Genomic DNA, 16,890 nt, shown 5'->3' with positions numbered 1-16,890 from the left:
TATTAAAATCATTGACATATAAAATAATTGACATATAAATACGCAGCACACTCATTCCATTGAACGTGGACGTCTGGGATATCCTCGGATTTACCGAAAAAAATAAAAAAATTCCACGCATTCGAAGTCCCCAGACGGGGAGGTTTATCTCTGCCTTTTCTAACGTGATTAGGTAAATGGCTTTATGAACTCATACTGACTGTAACACTATAGACCACCCCAAAACGTCAAGGGACAATTAATTCAGTGCAATTTCCAAACAGCTTGACTTCATATGCTTGGTTTAAGAATGTCTGACACGTTGAGTGTTTTGTTCTCAAGGTTTTGAGTCAGTACAGATTCGGGAGCTGCTATTCTGGACTGGGTCTTGCCTGGATGAGGTAGGTCCCGGTAGGAGCAGAGGTAAGTGCCGTCCGGAAGATAGAAAAATATATCAGTCCGTCCCCGTGAAGGGTGGGTGGAAGGGCCATCCTTCCTCTTGGTGGCTCTGGGAGCTGGCAAGTGTTGCCTCAGTGAATGTCGGCGTCTTTACCCCTGTGTTAACTTTTCCGCTTCAGAATCTGCCGGTAGGATATTTGTTCCCCACACACAGGGAGGAGAAGATCAGTGTTCCTAGATGCGGGGGAAACGACGAGGTGAAGGTGCCGCGGACCAAGAAGGACAATTCACGGGATCGTGGCCGCCGTCCCTGCTGCCCCTCATTGCAGGGCGGTGGGGGGAAGTAAGGACATCTCGGTGAGAGGGTCCCGGGGGAAGAGGGAGGCGACGGACCGGGCCTGAGGAGGTGGGACGGAGGATGGAAGTCCACTGCGGCACTGCCACTAGGTGCCCCCTGATCTCCTCAGTGGGAGACCCACTGCAGGGGGGACAGTGGCAGTGCAGGGGAGGGTGGGGCAGGGAGGAGGGTGTTGCTGGGGACCCCTTCTCTATTATTCCCCTCTTCACATCCCCTCCCTTTTCCCCAGCCACTTCCCTTTCTCCTCCTTCCCTTTCTCCCCTAAAATAAAAGTAAAAAAGGGTTGTTTCCACAGCACCCCAGCATTCGAGGACCACAGCCTGTTGGAGGACCCCAGCCGAGCCGGCTCTATCCTCTCCCTGGACTCCCAACGGCCCGAAGGACTCCGGAGTGCATCCTGAGGACCCCAGCCCTCCAGCCCAGCCAGCTCTGCACTTCCTCCTGGACTCTGCACCGCCCGTCTTGGGAAAACGATCCTGAAGCATGCCGGACTGCACCCTGAGAACCCCAGCCCTCCAGCCCAGCCAGCTGTAACTTCCCCCTGGACTCTCAACTGCCTGCCCACCCAAGGGTAACAACCCTGAAGCACTCTTGACTGCACCCTAACCCCAACTCCCCACTTCCCCCAGACCCAAGGCTCAGGATGTCTTCTTGGGCCTGGGGTTGTCCCTGAGCCCCCGCCCCCCCCGACTAGATCCACCCCCAAGCCCCTTCCAGATATTCCCAGAAAACCTGTTCTTCCCCAAAACACTATGTTAGTGAATAAAACATGTTAAACTCCCATCTCACACCTGATAGTCTTCCTTGGTTTGTGGATTTGGTCTCCATATGGTTCATAGAGATAGTGTCTGCACAGGTAAAGAAGACAGAGGCTTCAGGGCTACTGACTAAAACGCCTCTTCGCACAAAGGAAATTGAAGGCAGCAGCCCTTCCTGAGGGCTTTCCAGTAAACTGATATTTGGCAACTCCTGAGCCAGCCAAAATGGTGTGTGGGGAAAGTGGAAGGACACTATGGCACTAGATGCCCCTACTTCCATAGAAATTAGTTTTTCTTTTCTCTGCCAACTTCCAGGAGAGCTGGTAATCATCATGATAATAATAATGCAGGTATTTATTAAGCGCTTACTTGGTGCGAAGCCCTGTTGTAAGCCCTGGGGTAGATAGAAGGTTATGAGGTTGTCCCCCGTGAGGCTCACAGTCTTAATCCCCATTGTACAGATGAGGTAACTGAGGTCCAGAGAAGTGGAGTGACTCGGCCAAAGTCACCCAGCAGTCAAGTGTCGGGAATCTGGAACTCGAACCCACGACCGCTGACTCCCAATCCCGTGCCCTTTCCAGTGAGCCAGACCACTTCTCTTAGAATCCTAGTAATGGTATTTGTTGGGCGCTTCTTATGATAGTGCCAAGCCCTCTTTGAAGCCCTGGGGTAGATAGAAGGTGATTAGGTTGTCCCCTATGGGGCTCATAGTCTTCATGTGCATTTTACAGATGAGGTAACTGAGGCCCAGAGAAGTTAAGTGACTAGCTCGAAGTCACACAGCGGACAAGTGTGGGAATTTGGAATTGGAATCCACGATGTCTAACTCCCAATCCCGTGCTCTTTCCACTGTCAGGCTGCTTCTCTTAGAATCATAACGATGGTACCCTTTAAGCGCTCACCAGGTGCGAAGCCCTGTTGTAAGCACTGGGGTAGATAGGAGCTTATCTGGTTATCCCACTTGGGGCTCACAGTCCAAATGCCCAATTTACATATGCGTTGACTGAGGAGGAGCCCAGAGGAGTCGAGTGGCTTGCCCAAGGTCCCACAGCAGTCGGGTGTCGGGGTTGGGATTTGAACCCACGGCCTCTGGCTCCCAAGCCCGTGCCCTTTCCACTATGCCACGCTTCTTCGTGGTCCAAGGTAGAGTTCACAGTGTGGACGACTCCCTTGGTTTAATGGCCCGTGGGAGTGTAGTGGATAGGGCACTGGCCTGGGAGTCCGAAGGTCATGGGGTGTAAAGCCGGCTCTGCCGCTGTTCCGCTGTGGGACCTTGGTCAAGCCATTTCACTTCTCTGGGCCTCAGTCACCTCTTCTGTCAAATGGGGATTGAGACCGTGAGCCCCAAAGGGGACAAGGACCGTGTGTCTGACCCGATTTACTTGCATCCACCCCAGCGCTCAGTATAGTGCCTGGCCCATAGTCAGCACTTGACAGATACCACGGTGATTATCATGATTATTCGGATTATTACTACTGATGGCCCGAGGCTAAGAAAAAAAAACCCTTAGTTTTTGCCGGGTCTCTAGTTTTGAGAGAGACTAATTGCCCAGTTTGTCCAGAAAAGCCCAGTCGGGTATCTCGTCTGGCCCCTTGACCTGCGGGGGACATGGCTCCAACACCGCTGGTTAAATATGGGAAAGGTAGGTCCTGCCGCCTGCAGTTTAGGGGACCAAAATGCCTGCTAAACATCTCCGTATAATCCATCGCTTCCCCTCATTTAATAATAGTAATAATGATGGTCGTGGCAGCTATTAAGCACTTAGTATGTGCCTAGCGCTGTTCTAAGCGCTGGGATTGCTGGGAGGTAAGCGGGTCGGCCACAGCCCAGTCCAGAGATGGGGCTCCCAGTCTGAATCCCCATTTGACAGACGAGGGAACCGTAGCCCAGAGAAGTTAAGCCACTGGCCTGAGGTCACACAGGCCCCGCAAGCGGCGGAGCAGGGATTAGGACCCGCGTCCTCTGACTCCCACGCCTGTACTCTTGCCCCCAGGCCCTGCTGCTTCTCCACTTGCCTTTCCTGTCTGTCTCCCCCAGTGTTGGTGAAAAGTCCTTATGGGTAGGGATCCCGTCTATTGACTGTTCTGTAGCCTTCCGAACACTTAGTAATAATAATAATAATAATGGTACTTATTAAGTGCTTACTCTGTGCAAAGCACTGTTGTAAGCTCTGGGGAGGTTACAAGGTGATCGGGTTGTCCTTGGGGAGCTCACAGACTTAATCCCCATTTTACAGATGAGGTAACTGGCGCACAGAGAAGTTAAGTGACTTGCCCAAAGCCACACAGCTGACAATTGGTGGAGCAGGGATTTGAACCCATGACCTCTGACTCCAAAGCCCATGCTCTTTCCACTGAGCCACGCTGCTACTTAGTAATCAGCTTAGAGGTGACAAATGCAGTTGCCCGAGGTGACACAGAAGGGAAAGGAATGCGAAAGGAGACCATAGGGACAGGGCAGGAAATGAAGCCCTTTTCATTCGTGGTTTGGGTGGGGGGGAGTTTGTTGGGGTTTTTTTTTAAGTATGATCATTAGTTTGATGAAAGTAGCATGGCTCAGTGGAAAGAGCCCGGGCTTGGGAGTCAGAGGTCATGGGTTCTAATCCCTGCTCCACTACTTGTCAGCTGTGTGAAATTGAGTAATCACTTAACTTCTGTGGGCCTCAGTTCTCTCATCTGTATAATGGGGGGTTAAGACTATAAGCCCCGTGTGGGACAAGCTGATTAGCTTGTATCCCCCCAGTGCATAGAACAGTGCTTTGCACATACTAAGCACTTAACAAATGCCATCATTGTTATTAAACTATTCATGACAGACAACTCCTAGAACTGTCTTGGGTGGCATACAGATGAACAGGGTTCAGCATCTGCAATAGATGAGCCATTTTCAGGGGCTATTTGGCTATCTTGGACTGGAATGCCCTCCCTGCACACAACTGCCAAGCTAGCTCTCTTCCTCCCTTCAAAGCCCTACTGAGAGCTCACCTCCTCCAGGAGGCCTTCCCAGACTGAGCCCCCTTTTTCCTCTCCTCCTCCACATCCCCCTGGCCCTACCCCCACAGCACTTGCATATATATATACGGATTTATTACTCGATTTATTTTACTTGTACATATTTTACTATTCTATTGATTTTGTTAATGATGTGCATAGAGCTTTAATTCTATTTGTTCTGATGGACACCCGTCTACATGTTCTGCTTTATCTGTCTCCCCCTTCTAGACTGTGAGCCTGTTGTGGGGTAAGGACCGTCACTCTATGTTGCCGAGTTGTACTTCCCAAGCGCTTAGTACAGTGCTCTGCGCTCGGTAGGCGCTCAATAAATACGATTGAATGAATGAATGAATCTAAAGGCAGAATTCATGGGGTTGAACAGAAGAGGCAGGAAATGAGCGGCTTTTTTTCCTGTTGGAGTCCTCTGTGGGGAAGGGGAATACACGAGGCTGAGGGGCAGAATGGACTCCGCCCACTGGGTCACTCGGGCGCCGCCCTGACCTCTCGGTGACTCCTTGGGTCAGTCGGGCACCGCCCTGACCTCCCGGTGACTCCTTGGGTCAGTCGGGCACCGCCCTGACCTCCCGGTGACTCCTTGGGTCAGTCGGGCACCTCCCTGACCTCCCGGTGACTCCTTGGGTCACTCGGGCACCGCCCTGACCTCCCAGTGACTCCTTGGGTCACTCGGGCACCGACCTCGTGTGTTCCTGCCCCAGTGGGTCACTGAGCCAACGACTAGCCACCGCCTATTGCAATAGACAAATCCACCATTTGGAACTGGTGGCTGTGCAGGCCGTTGAGAGAATCTGAGGCGTTTGGAGGTGAGAAGCAGCGTGGCTCAGTGGAAAGAGCACAGGCTTCGGAGGCAGAGGTCTCGGGATCGAATCCCCCCTCTGCCAAGTGTCAGCTGTGGGACTTTGGGCAAGTCACTGAACTTCTCTGGCCCTCGGTTACCTCCTGTGAAAAACGGGGACTAAGACTGGGAGCCCCACGGGCGACACCCTGATCACCTTCTATTCTCCCCAGCGCTTAGAGCAGTGTTTTATATATAGTAAGCGCCTAAGAAATGCCATCATTTTTATTAGAGGTTCCCCCAACAGGCTCCAAATTGCGTCTATTGCTATAGAAAAATCCACCATTTCGAATTGGTGGCCATGGCGGCCGTTTAGAGAAGCTGAGGCGATTTGAGGTGGGTTTTTTTTCTTTCTTTCTTTCTTCCCGCCACCCGCCCTAGAATTGGGTGAAGGACGCCAGGAGGAGGAGCTCGGCTCCTGTCAGTCAGAGGCGGAGCGCGGGCAATGGTTGGCTCCGCCCCCCGTTCGCCTCAGGCCCAGACTGAAAAGAGGCCGGGAAGGGGGCGGAGCTTCTCAGTGTGGAGCGGCCAGAGCTCGGAGTCTGTGGGCGAGGTGGGTGGTGAGGACCCCTGAGGGGACCCTAGGAGACGGGAGGGACCTGAGGGGAGGGGAGGGAAAGCCAAGCCTCTGCCTCACTCTGCTTCACGCAAACCATCTCCTCCTTTTATTTCTCTCCCTGAGGTCTTCAAGGCCTGAGAAGAGAATGTTGAAGAGTGAAAATACAGAAATCTGCTTCATGCAAAACCATGTCCTTCTTTGATTTCTCTCCCTAAGGTCTTCAAGACCTGAAAAGACAATATCTGAGATTGAACAGGAGAAATTTGTTTCATGGAAGCCGCCTCCCACTTTCATTTCTCTACCCAAGGTCTTCAAGACCTACCAAAAGAATATTTGTGTCCAAAGTGGACAGGTTTTCCTCACGCAAACCATCTCCTGCTTTTGGTTCTCTACCTGAGGGCCGGAAAGAGTGATATATAGGGTTAAAACAGGGAAAGTTTGCTTCTTAGGAAACCTCACCTCATCAGCACGCAGAACAGTGCTTTGCACATAGCGCTTAAAAATGCCATTATTATTATTATTATCTTTCTACCTAAGGTCTTCAAGACTTGAGCAAATATGTGAATTGGAAAAGGAGAAATCTGCGTCATGTAGAAACATATCCTGTGTATTAGTCCACTGGAGGCCTTCAAGGCCTTTGAAAAGACAAGGAGTCAAGAATATTGATGGTGAAAAGGAGAAATTTGCTTCATGCAATAAAAATCTGCCTTTCTCTACCTAAAAAGGACCTGAAAAGGGAGTATTTGAGGGAAGAAAGGAGAGCTTTGCCTCATGCAGAAACATCTCCTGTACCTGACTCCACTGGAGGCATTCAAGGCTTCTGAAAACAGAAAGAATAGAGAATATTGATGATAAAAAGGAGAAATTTGCTTCATGTAAAAAAAAGCTACCATTCTTTCTCTACCTAAGGCCTTCAGGGCCTGAAAAGAGAGTAGCTGAGGGGTGAAAGAAGTTTGTTTCACGCAGAAACATCTCCTGTTCCTGACTCCACTTGAGGCCTTCAAGGCCTTGCATTAGAGTTTCCCCAACAGGCTCCAAATTGCGTCTATTGCTATAGAAAAATCCACCATTTCGAATTGGTGGCCATGGCGGCCATTTAGAAAAGCTGAGGCGATTTGAGGTGGTTTTTTTTCTTTCTTTTTTTCGTCCCCCCCGCCCGCCCTAGAAGTGGGTGAAGAAGGCGAGGAGGAGGAGCGCGGCCAATCGTTGGCTCCGCCCCCCGTTCTCCTCAGGCCCAGACTGGAAAGAAGCTGGAAGGGGGGCGGAGCAAGGAGTCGGAGGGCGAGGTGGCTGGTGAGGGCTCCTGAGGGGACCCGAGGTGACAGGAGGGACCTGAGGGGAGGGGAGGGAAAGCCAAGCCAAGCCTCTGCCTCACTCCGAGTTAGTCTGAGGGAGGGGACCGGAGGTTCGGGAAGGCCAGTTGAAAAAAGCAAGAAAAATGAGCCCTCAGGGCGACTCTCTGTGCCCTCCCCTTGCCCGGCAGTTTTCCTCCTTTGGCTTTTCCGGGATTCGAAGTGCCTTCCAGGAATTCTGCGGCTCTCAAACGGTATTCCAAACCACTCCCTCACGGTGCCCCCCTCTACGCTTTGCGGGGCGGGTGGGGGGGGGGGGCGTCCAGCGCTCAGTACAGTGCTCTGCACACAGTAAGCGGTCAATAAATAAGATTGAATGAATGCATGAAACGGGCGAATAACCTTCTCGGCAGGGACCCAGTGACGCGACTGCCCGACCCGGTTTGAGGGGAAAAAGTGGACGTAGCAACAGAAATTTCTTCGTGCATAAAGCATTATGGTATTTGTTAAGCGCTCACTATGTGCGGAGCACTGTTCTAAGGAAGCAAGCCCCGTTTTTGCGGGAGGGATGAAGCTCCGGTCTGAGCGGCTCTGCAGTGACGCCCAGCGGCGGAGTTTGTTTCCATAAGCGGTTTATTCCAAATGTTAATTCCAACCCCTCGGTTTGTTCAGTCGTTCAGCTCTATCCTGAAGTGATCCGTTTCAGAGAGCGCTGGGCCAGAGGACAGGATGAGGGCTCAAGTCAGGCTGAGGCCCCCGGGTCTGTCTGAGAAGGGAATGGGAGGGGACCGTCTCGAAAAGAAAGCAATGATTGCCTCAACTCCTCACCCGCGAGGAAGTTTTTCTTCGCGTACTAGTCAGATCCTCCTGTGGAAAAAAAAAGTGTATTTCCAGCCCCAATGAATTTCACCACAGCCCAGGAATGGGAAATGCAGGTTGGCAAAACTGCACTTTAGTGTCAATCTCCTTTCTTAGTATCTACTTAGAAGGCAAATCAAATGTCTTATTCAATGCTGGCCTTCTCAACAGCCGCCCCCCGGCCCCAAACGCCCCACCCTCATCAGTTAATGGCTCTCACTCTCCCCTGACTACTGGTATTGGGATCCTTATCCCTGTGAGGTTTCGATCAGTAGAGAGAAAGGAAGAGAGAGAAGAAATGACTTCCATGGCTTGGAGCCATGTGAATTAACATGGCTTTGGCAAAGGAATTTCTGCTGTCCCCTAGGAAAGCCATGTTGTCTCTCTGTGTTCCAACCAAGATTTGGCCTCCCTTCAGAAACCGGCAGTGCCCCCTCCAGCCGAGGCTCCAGGAGGTGAGGAGAAGCACCGGAGCAGGAAGGAGGAATCTTGACTGTCCTGACCACCCCGGCAGCCACCAAAGCCGAACCTGAACCGAGCCGGCCAAGGAGCTCAAGGCGGCCGCCGTGACCAGGAGAAAGGTAGGAGAAACTCGTCGTTTTGGAGGGGTATGAGTGTATCCGGGCTCAGAAGGCATGTTGTGGGTGGGAGGGAGGGACTGTCTACCTGTGTATCCGGGAAATTGGATTGACTAATCAAACTTGTAGATTTCTTTTTTCCTGGGAGAGGAAATTTCAAAAGAATTGTATTATCCTTAATAAGGAATCCCCAAGACAGGCTGGAATCCACTGGGTCACTTTTCATCCCCTGGCGTAAACAAGGAGTTGCCTTGTAGATCCCTCCTGGAGGGACTCTGTACTGAGAGCTGCACCAGCGAGGGAGAGGGCGAAGGAGAAGTGATCGGGGGTCAAGCCGACAAGTGGAGACCGGGACGCCCTGAGAGAAGATGGGAGTTGACCTGACCATCGGGAAAAAATAAGTATCTAATCGTAGAGTGACCAAAAAACACTTGGAAATGGTCATTTACTGCTTGTGTCAAATGATTCAAACTCTGATAGGTCTCCATTTCTCTCTTCTCTCTCTCTCACACACACCCTCTTTCCCTCCCCCCCCCCCCTCATTTTTCTATTCAAGATGAAAAAGATATTTGGACTTTTCCTCACAGAATATTTCCCCAAACCGTTTTCAGGCGAAAGAACTCCGGTTAGGATGTTGCTTTTCCTCCTTTACATACAGTCAGGGGAGAGACATGGCAGGGACGGGGAGCCATTCGTTAGGAAGAAATAATAAGGAAAATGAAAGAGAAATTAAAAACCTAGTACTGTGAGGCTATTTTAAAGGAGATGAAAAAGCTGACCCTTATAGTAAGTTTCCAAGGGAAATTTACCACAGGTCTCCTAAAAAAAGAATGAATAAAAAGTCTTCAGACAAGGTTCCCCGGTTTAGGGCAGTTCACTCGCCTAACTGTCTGGATTGGGTTAATATTCCATGTTGAGGTTTGGATTCGTCAAAGAAGAGAGAGTAAAGAAAAGTCTTGCAAATCCTCTAAAGGTGTGATTCTGAAGGTGATCTGGGCAAGGAATCCCCCTGTACTTCGTGGAAACGGTGGTCTAGACTGTGCTCTAACCCAGGTGGATCTTTTTCAGAGACTTCATCTGCCGACTTCTGGGAGTGCCCCATCCAGCAAGCTTCCACACAGCTCTGGAGCTGCGGTCTCAGACGACAGCGGAAGCCGACCCACGGGAGCGTGAGGAGGGCCAGATGAATAGATGCTGGCAGCAGCAGCAGCAGCAGCAGTAGGGGGTCTGTGAAACCAGGAGGGAAGGGTTTGGGGGTGGGATGAGTGAGCTAGAGAGCCCTCTCCAGGCCCGCCAAAAGGAAGAGTTATCTTGTCAGAAGCGGGGGGCGATGCTCTCACAATCCCATGCCGCAGGTTGGAATCCTTCCCTGAGTAACCACGTTTTATCTCCGGGCACGCTGATCCGTACAAATGTGAAAGGCCGGAGAGCCGTGCATGGCCCATACACTCCGGGCTGTGAGGGAGCCATGCAATCGTCCTTAGGGATATTTTGAGAAAGGATGCCAGGCTCATTGTGGGTCGCTCTACCTCTGCAGATAACACTAATGAAGGGATTTTCTTTCTCCACCTCAGGACGGCAGGCTGAATTCCAAACCTCCAGTTGGCTCGGCTTCTCCCAGACTATTGGAGGAATGAAGACTGCAGTGAGAGAAGACCTTCGCTCCGGATCATGCGGCAAGAGATGGACCAAGGTAAAACCCTTTTAGGCTCAGAACTAATGTAGTGCTCTACCCTAGGGCTTTAGAGCCAGGAAGGAGGAGGAAAAAGAGAAAGAGTTTTCTTGATGCCCACAATCTCCTGTTTTTATATACCTACGTACCTAAAGCCTTCAAAAGACTCTTTGGGGTGAAAATGGAGAAGGTTCCTTCATGCAAAACTTCTCCAGATTTTATTTCCCTCCAGAAGGTCTTCAAGGCCTTCAAAAGACTCTTTGGGGTGAAGAGATGGATGTACCGCCAGTATGAGCGACTCTGAAATGACGCCCAGCGGGTGGAGTTTGTTTCCCCAAGCGGTTCGTACCAAATGTTAATTCCAACTCCTCGGTTGGGTCAGTCGTTCAGCTCTATCCTGAAAGGATCCGTTTCAGAGAGCGCTGGGCCAGAGGAGAGGATGAGGGCTCAAGTCAGGCTGAGGCCCCCGGGTCTGTCTGAGAAGAGAATGGGAGGGGTCAGTCTCTAAAAGAAAGCAATGATTGCCACAACTCCTGACCCGCGAGGAAGTTTTTCTTCACGTACTAGCCAGATCCTCCTGTGCAAAAAAAGTGTATTTCCAGCCCCAATGAATTTTGCCACACCCCAGGAATGGGAAATGCAAGTTGGCAAAACTGAACTTTACTGTCAATCTCGTTACTTCGTATCTCCTTAGAAGGCAAATCAAATGTCTTATTCAATGCCGGCCCTCTCAACCACAGCCCCACCCGCCCCAAACGCCCCACCCTCATCATTTAATGGCTCTCACTCTCTCCTAACTACTGGTATTGGGATCCTTATCCCTCTGAGGTTTCGATCAGTAGAGAAAAAGGGAGAGAGAGAGAGAGAAAGAGAAAATACAAGACTTCCATGTCATGCAGCCATGTGAATTAACATGGCTTTGGCAAAGGAATTTATTTCTGCTGTTCCCTAGGAAAGCCCCATTGTCGCTCGGTGTTCCAACCAAGGTTTGGCCTCCCTTCAGAAACCGGCAGTGCCCCCTCCAGCCGAGAATCCAGGAGATGAGGAAAAGCACCAGAGCAGCAAGGAGGAGGCCTGACTGTACCGATCATCCCGGCACCCACCAAAGCCGAACCTGAACCGAGCCGGCCAGGGAGATAAGGGCGGCCACCGTGACCAGCAGAGTGGTAGGAGAACCTCATCGTTTTGGAGGGAAATGAGTGTATCCGGGCTCTTGGGGAGACAGAAGGCATGTTATGGGAGGGAGGGAGGGACTGTCCACCTGTGTATCCGGGAAGTTTGATTGACTAATCAAGCTTGTAGATTTCTTTTTTCCTGGGAGAGGAAATTTCAAAAGAATTTTATTATCCTTAATAAGGAATCCCCAAGACAGGCCGGAATCCACTGGGTCACTTTTCATCCCCTGGCGTAAACGTGGAGTTGCCTTGTAGATCCCTCCTGGAGGGATTCTGTTCCGAGAGCTGCACCAGCGAGGGAGAGGATGAGGGAGAAGTGATCGGGGGTCAAGCCGACAAGTGGAGACCGGGACGCCCTGAGAGAAGATGGGAGTTGACCTGTTCATCCGGAAAAAGTAAGTATCTAATTGTAGACTAACCAAAAAAACACTTGGAAATGGTCATTTACTGCTCGTGTCAAATGATTCGAACTCTGATAGGTCTCCATTTCTCTCTCCTCTCTCTCTCTCTCTCTCTCTCTCTCCCCCTCTCTCCCTCTCTCCCTCTTTTTCTCTCTCTCTCTAATTTTTCTATTCACGATGAAAGAGATATTTGGACTTTTCCTCACAGAATATTTTCCCAAACCATTTTCAGGCGAAAGATCTCCGGTTAGGACGTTGCTTTTTGTCCTTTACATACAGTCAGGGGAGAGAGATGGCAGGGTCGGGGAGCCATTCGTTAGGAAGAAATAATAAGGAAAATGAAAGAGAAATTAAATACCTAGTACTATGAGGCTATTTAAAAGGAGATGAAAAAGCTGACCCTTATAGTAAGTTTCGAAGGGAAATTTACCACAGGTCTCCTTAGAAAGAACGAATAAAAAGTCTTCAGACAAGGTTCCCCGGTTTAGGACAGTTCACTCGCCTGACTGTCAGGATTGGGTTAATATTCCATGTTGAGGTTTGGATTCGTCAAAGAAGAGAGAGCAAAGAAAAGTCTTGCAAATCCTCTAAAGGTGTGATTCCGAAGGTGATCTGGACAAGGAATCCCCCTGTACTTCCTGGAAACGGTGGTCTAGACTGTGCTCTAACCCAGGTGGATCTTTTTCAGAGACTTCACCTGCCGACTTCTGGGAGCGCACCGTCCGGCAAGCATCCACGGAGCTGCGGAGCTGCGGTCTCAGACGACAGCGGAAGCCGACCAACGGGAGCGTGAGGAGGGCCAGATGACTAGATGCTGGCAGCAGCAGCAGCAGCAGGGGTCTGTGAAACCAGGAGGGAAGGGTTTGGGGGTGGGATGAGTGAGCTAGAGAGCCCTCTCCAGGCCCGCCAAAAGGAAGAGTAATCTTGTCAGAAGCGGGGGGCGATGCTCTCACAATCCCATGCTGCAGGTTGGAATCCTCCCCTGAGTAACCACGTTTTATCTCCGGGCACGCCGATCCATACAAGTGTGAAAGGCCAGAGAGCTGTGCAGGGCCCACACGCTCAGGGCTGTGAGGGAGCCACGCAATCGTCTTTAGGAATATTTTGACGATGATGCCAGGCACATTGTGGGTCTCTCTACCTCTGCAGATAACACTAATGAAGGGATTTTCTTTCTCCACCCCAGGACGGCACGCTGAATTCCAAACCTCCAGTTGGCTCGGCTTCTTCCAGACTATTGGAGGAATGAAGGCTGCAGTGAGAGAAGACCTTCGCTCCGGATCATGCGGCAAGAGATGGACCAAGGTAAAACCCTTTTAGGCTCAGAACTAATGTAGTTCTCTACCCTAGGGCTTTAGGGCCAGGAAGGAGGAGGAAAAAGAGAAAGAGTTTTCTTGATGCCCACAATCTCCTGTTTTTATATACCTACCTACCTAAGGCCTTCAAAAGACTCTTTGGGGTGAAAAGGGAGACGATTCCTTCACGCAAAACTTCTCCAGATTTTATTTCCCTCTCGAAGGTCTTTAAGGCCTTCACAGCGTGAAAACTCAGTGGAAAGAGCACAGGCTTTGGAGTCAGAGGGCATGGGTTCGAATCCTGGCTCCGCCACATATCTGCTGTGTGACCTTGGGCAAGTCACTTAACTTCTCTGAGCCTCAGTTCCCTCATCTGTAAAATGGGGATTGACTGTGAGCCCCACATGGGACAACCTGATCACGCTGTTTCCCCCCCAGCGCTTAGAACAGTGCTTTTCACATAGTAAGCGCTTAACAAACGCCATTATTATTATTATTAAAAGTGGGATGAACCGCCAGAATGAGCGGCTCTGCAATGATACCCAGCTAGTGGAGTTTGGTTCCCCAAGCGGTTCATTCCAAATGTTAATTCCAACTCCTCGGTTGGGTCAGTCGTTCAGCTCTATCCTGAAGTGATCCGTTTCAGAGAGCGCTGGGCCAGAGGAGAGGATAAGGGCTCAAGTCAGGCTGAGGCCCCCAGATCTGTCTGAGAAGAGAATGGGAGGGGTCAATCTCTAAAAGAAAGCAATGACTGCCACACCTCCTGACCCGTGAGGAAGTTTTTCTTCACGTACTAGCCAGATCCTCCGGGGAGAAAAAGTGTATTTCCAGCCCCAATGAATTTCGCCACACCCCAAGAATGGGAAATGCAGGTTGGCAAAACTGAACTTTACTGTCAATCTCCTTACTTCGTATCTACTTAGAAGGCAAAACAAATGTCTTATTCAATGCTGGCCCTCTCAACCGCCGCCCCAAACGCCCCACCCTCATCATTTAATGGCTCTCACTCTCTCCTGACTACTGGTATTGGGATCCTTATCCCTGTGAGGTTTCGATCAGTAGAGAAAAAGGAAGAGAGAATAAAAGACTTCCATGTCATGCAGCCATGTGAATTAACATGGCTTTAGCAAAGGAATTTATTTCTGCTGTTCCCTAGAAAAGCCCTGTTGTCGCTCTGTGTTCCAACCAAGGTTTGGCCTCCCTTCAGAAACCGGCAGTGCCCCCTCCAGCCGAGGGTCCCGGAGATGAGGAGAAGCACCAGAGCAGCAAGGTGGAGGCTTGACTGTCCCGACCACCCCGATACCCACCAAAGCGGAACCTGAACCGAGCCGGCCAGGGAGATCAGGGCGGCCGCCGTGACTAGCACAATGGTAGGAGAAACTCATCGGTTTGGTGGGAAATGAGTGTATCCGGGCTCCTGGGGAGACAGAAGGCACGTTATGGGTGGGAGGGAGGGACTGTGCACCTGTGTATCCGGGAAGTTGGATTGACTGATCAAACTTGTAGATTTCCTTTTTCCTGGGAGAGGAAATTATGAAAGAATTTTATTATCCTTATTAAGGAATCCCAAGACAGGGCAGAATCCACCGGGTCATTTCTCATCCCCTGGCATAAACATGGAGTTGCCTTGTAGATCCCTCCTGGAGGGACTCTGTACTGACAGCTACACCAACGAGGGAGAGGACGAGGAAGACGTGATCGGGGGTCAAGCTGACAAGTGGAGACCGGGACACCCTGAGAGAAGATGAGAGTTGACCTGTCCATTGGGAAAAAATAAGTATCTAATCGTAGACTAACCAAGACACACTTGGAAACGGTCATTTACTGCTCGTGTCAAATGATTCGAACTCTGTTAGGTCTCCGTCTCTCTTTCTCTCCCTCCCTCTCTCTCTCTCTCTTTCATTTTTCTATTCAAGATGAAAAAGATAGTTGGACTTTTCGTCACATAATATTTCCCCATTCCATTTTCAGGCGAAAGAACTCTGGTTAGGATGTTGCTTTTCCTCCTTAAAATTCAGTTGGGAGAGAGACGGCAGGGTCAGGGAGCCTTTCGTTAGGAAGAAATAATAAGGAAAATGAAAGAGAGATTAAATACCTAGTACTGTGAGGCTATTTACAAGGAGATGAAAAAACTGACCCTCACTGTAAATTTCCAAGGGAAATTTACCACAGGTATCCTAAAAAAGAATGAATAAAAAGTCTTGAAACAAGGCTCCCCGGTTTAGGACAGTTCACTCGCCTGACTATCGGGATTGGGTTAATATTCCATGTTGAGGTTTGGATTTGTCAAAGAAGAGAGAGCAAAGGAAATTCTTGCAAATCCTCTAAAGGTGTGATTCCGAAGGTGATCTGGAGAAGGAATCCCCCTGTACTTCCTGGAAACAGTGGTCTAGACTGTGCTCTAACCCAGGTGGATCTTTTTCAGAGACTTCATCTGCCGACTTCTGGGAGCGCCCCGTCCGGCAAGCATCCACACAGCTGGGGAGCTGCGGTCTCAGACGTCAGTGGAAGCCGACCCACAGGAGGGTGAGCACGGCCAGATGAATAGATGCTGGCAGCAGCAGCAGGGGTCTGTGAAACCAGGAGGGAAGGGTTTGGGGGTGGGATGAGTGAGCTAGAGAGCCCTCTCCATGCCCGCCAAAGGGAAGAGTTATCTTGTCAGAAGCTGGGGGCAATGCTCTCACAATCCCATGCCGCAGGTCAGAATCCTTGCCTGAGTAACCACGTGTTTATCTCCGGGCACGCCGATCTGTACAAATGTGAAAGGCCAGGGAGTCGTGCACGCCCCACCCGCTCAGGGCAGTGAAGGAGCCACGCAATCGTCTTTAGGGATATTTTGACAAAGGATGCCAGGCTCATTGTGGGTTGCTCTATCTCTGCAGATAACACTAATTTAGGGATTTTCTTTCTCCACCCCAGGATGGCAGGCTGAATTCCAAACCACCAGTTGTCTCGAATTCTCCCAGACTATTGGAGGAATGAAGACTGCAGTGAGAGAAGACCTTCGCTCCAGATCATGCAGCAAGAGATGGATAAAGGGAAAACCCTTTTAGGCTCAAAACTAATGTAGTGCTGTACCCTAGGGCTTTAGAGCCAGGAAGGAAGAGGAAAAAGAGAAAGAGTTTTCTTGATGCCCACAATCTCCTGTTTTTATATACCTACCTACATAAGACCATCAAAAGACTCTTTGGGGTGAAAAGGGAGAAATTTCCTTCACGCAAAAATTGTCCAGATTTCATTTCCCTCCTGAAGGTCTTCAAGGCCTTCTAAAGATTCTTTGGGGTGAAAAGGGAGAACTTTGCTTCATGCAAATGTTCCCCAGATTTCATTTCCCCACCGGAGGTCTTCAAGGCCTTCAGAAGACTATTTGGAGTCAAAAGGGAAATATTTGCTTCACACAAATATTCCCCAGATTTCATTCCCCCACCAAAGGTCTTCAAGGCCTTCAGCTGACTCTCTGGGATGAAAAGGGAGAGATTAGCTTCATGTAAAACTTCCCCAGATTTCATTTCCCTACTGAAGGTCTTCAAGGCCTTCAGAAGACTCTTTGGGATGAAAAGGGAGAAATTTGCTTCATGCAAAAATTCCCCAGATTTGATTTCCCTACTGAAGATATTTAAGGCCTTCACAAGACTCTTTGGTGTGAAAAGGGAGAAATTTGGTTCATGCAAAGATTTCCCAGATTGCATTTCCATCCCGAAGGTCTTCAAGGCCTTCAC

General features: G+C 50.2%; 1 protein-coding gene across 2 annotated transcripts in view; it reads right to left on the bottom strand.

Annotated features, from left to right (window-relative positions):
- Positions 1-16,890, bottom strand: part of PDZD9 (PDZ domain containing 9) — a 185,056-nt gene that overhangs the window by 84,048 nt on the left and 84,118 nt on the right. The gene's annotated exons all lie outside the window — the stretch shown is intronic.

The sequence above is a fragment of the Tachyglossus aculeatus genome, chromosome 21, assembly GCF_015852505.1.
Source record: "Tachyglossus aculeatus isolate mTacAcu1 chromosome 21, mTacAcu1.pri, whole genome shotgun sequence".
Taxonomy (NCBI): domain Eukaryota; kingdom Metazoa; phylum Chordata; class Mammalia; order Monotremata; family Tachyglossidae; genus Tachyglossus; species Tachyglossus aculeatus.
Note: the sequence above shows the minus strand (reverse complement) of the source record. Positions and strands in the feature narration are given on the sequence as shown.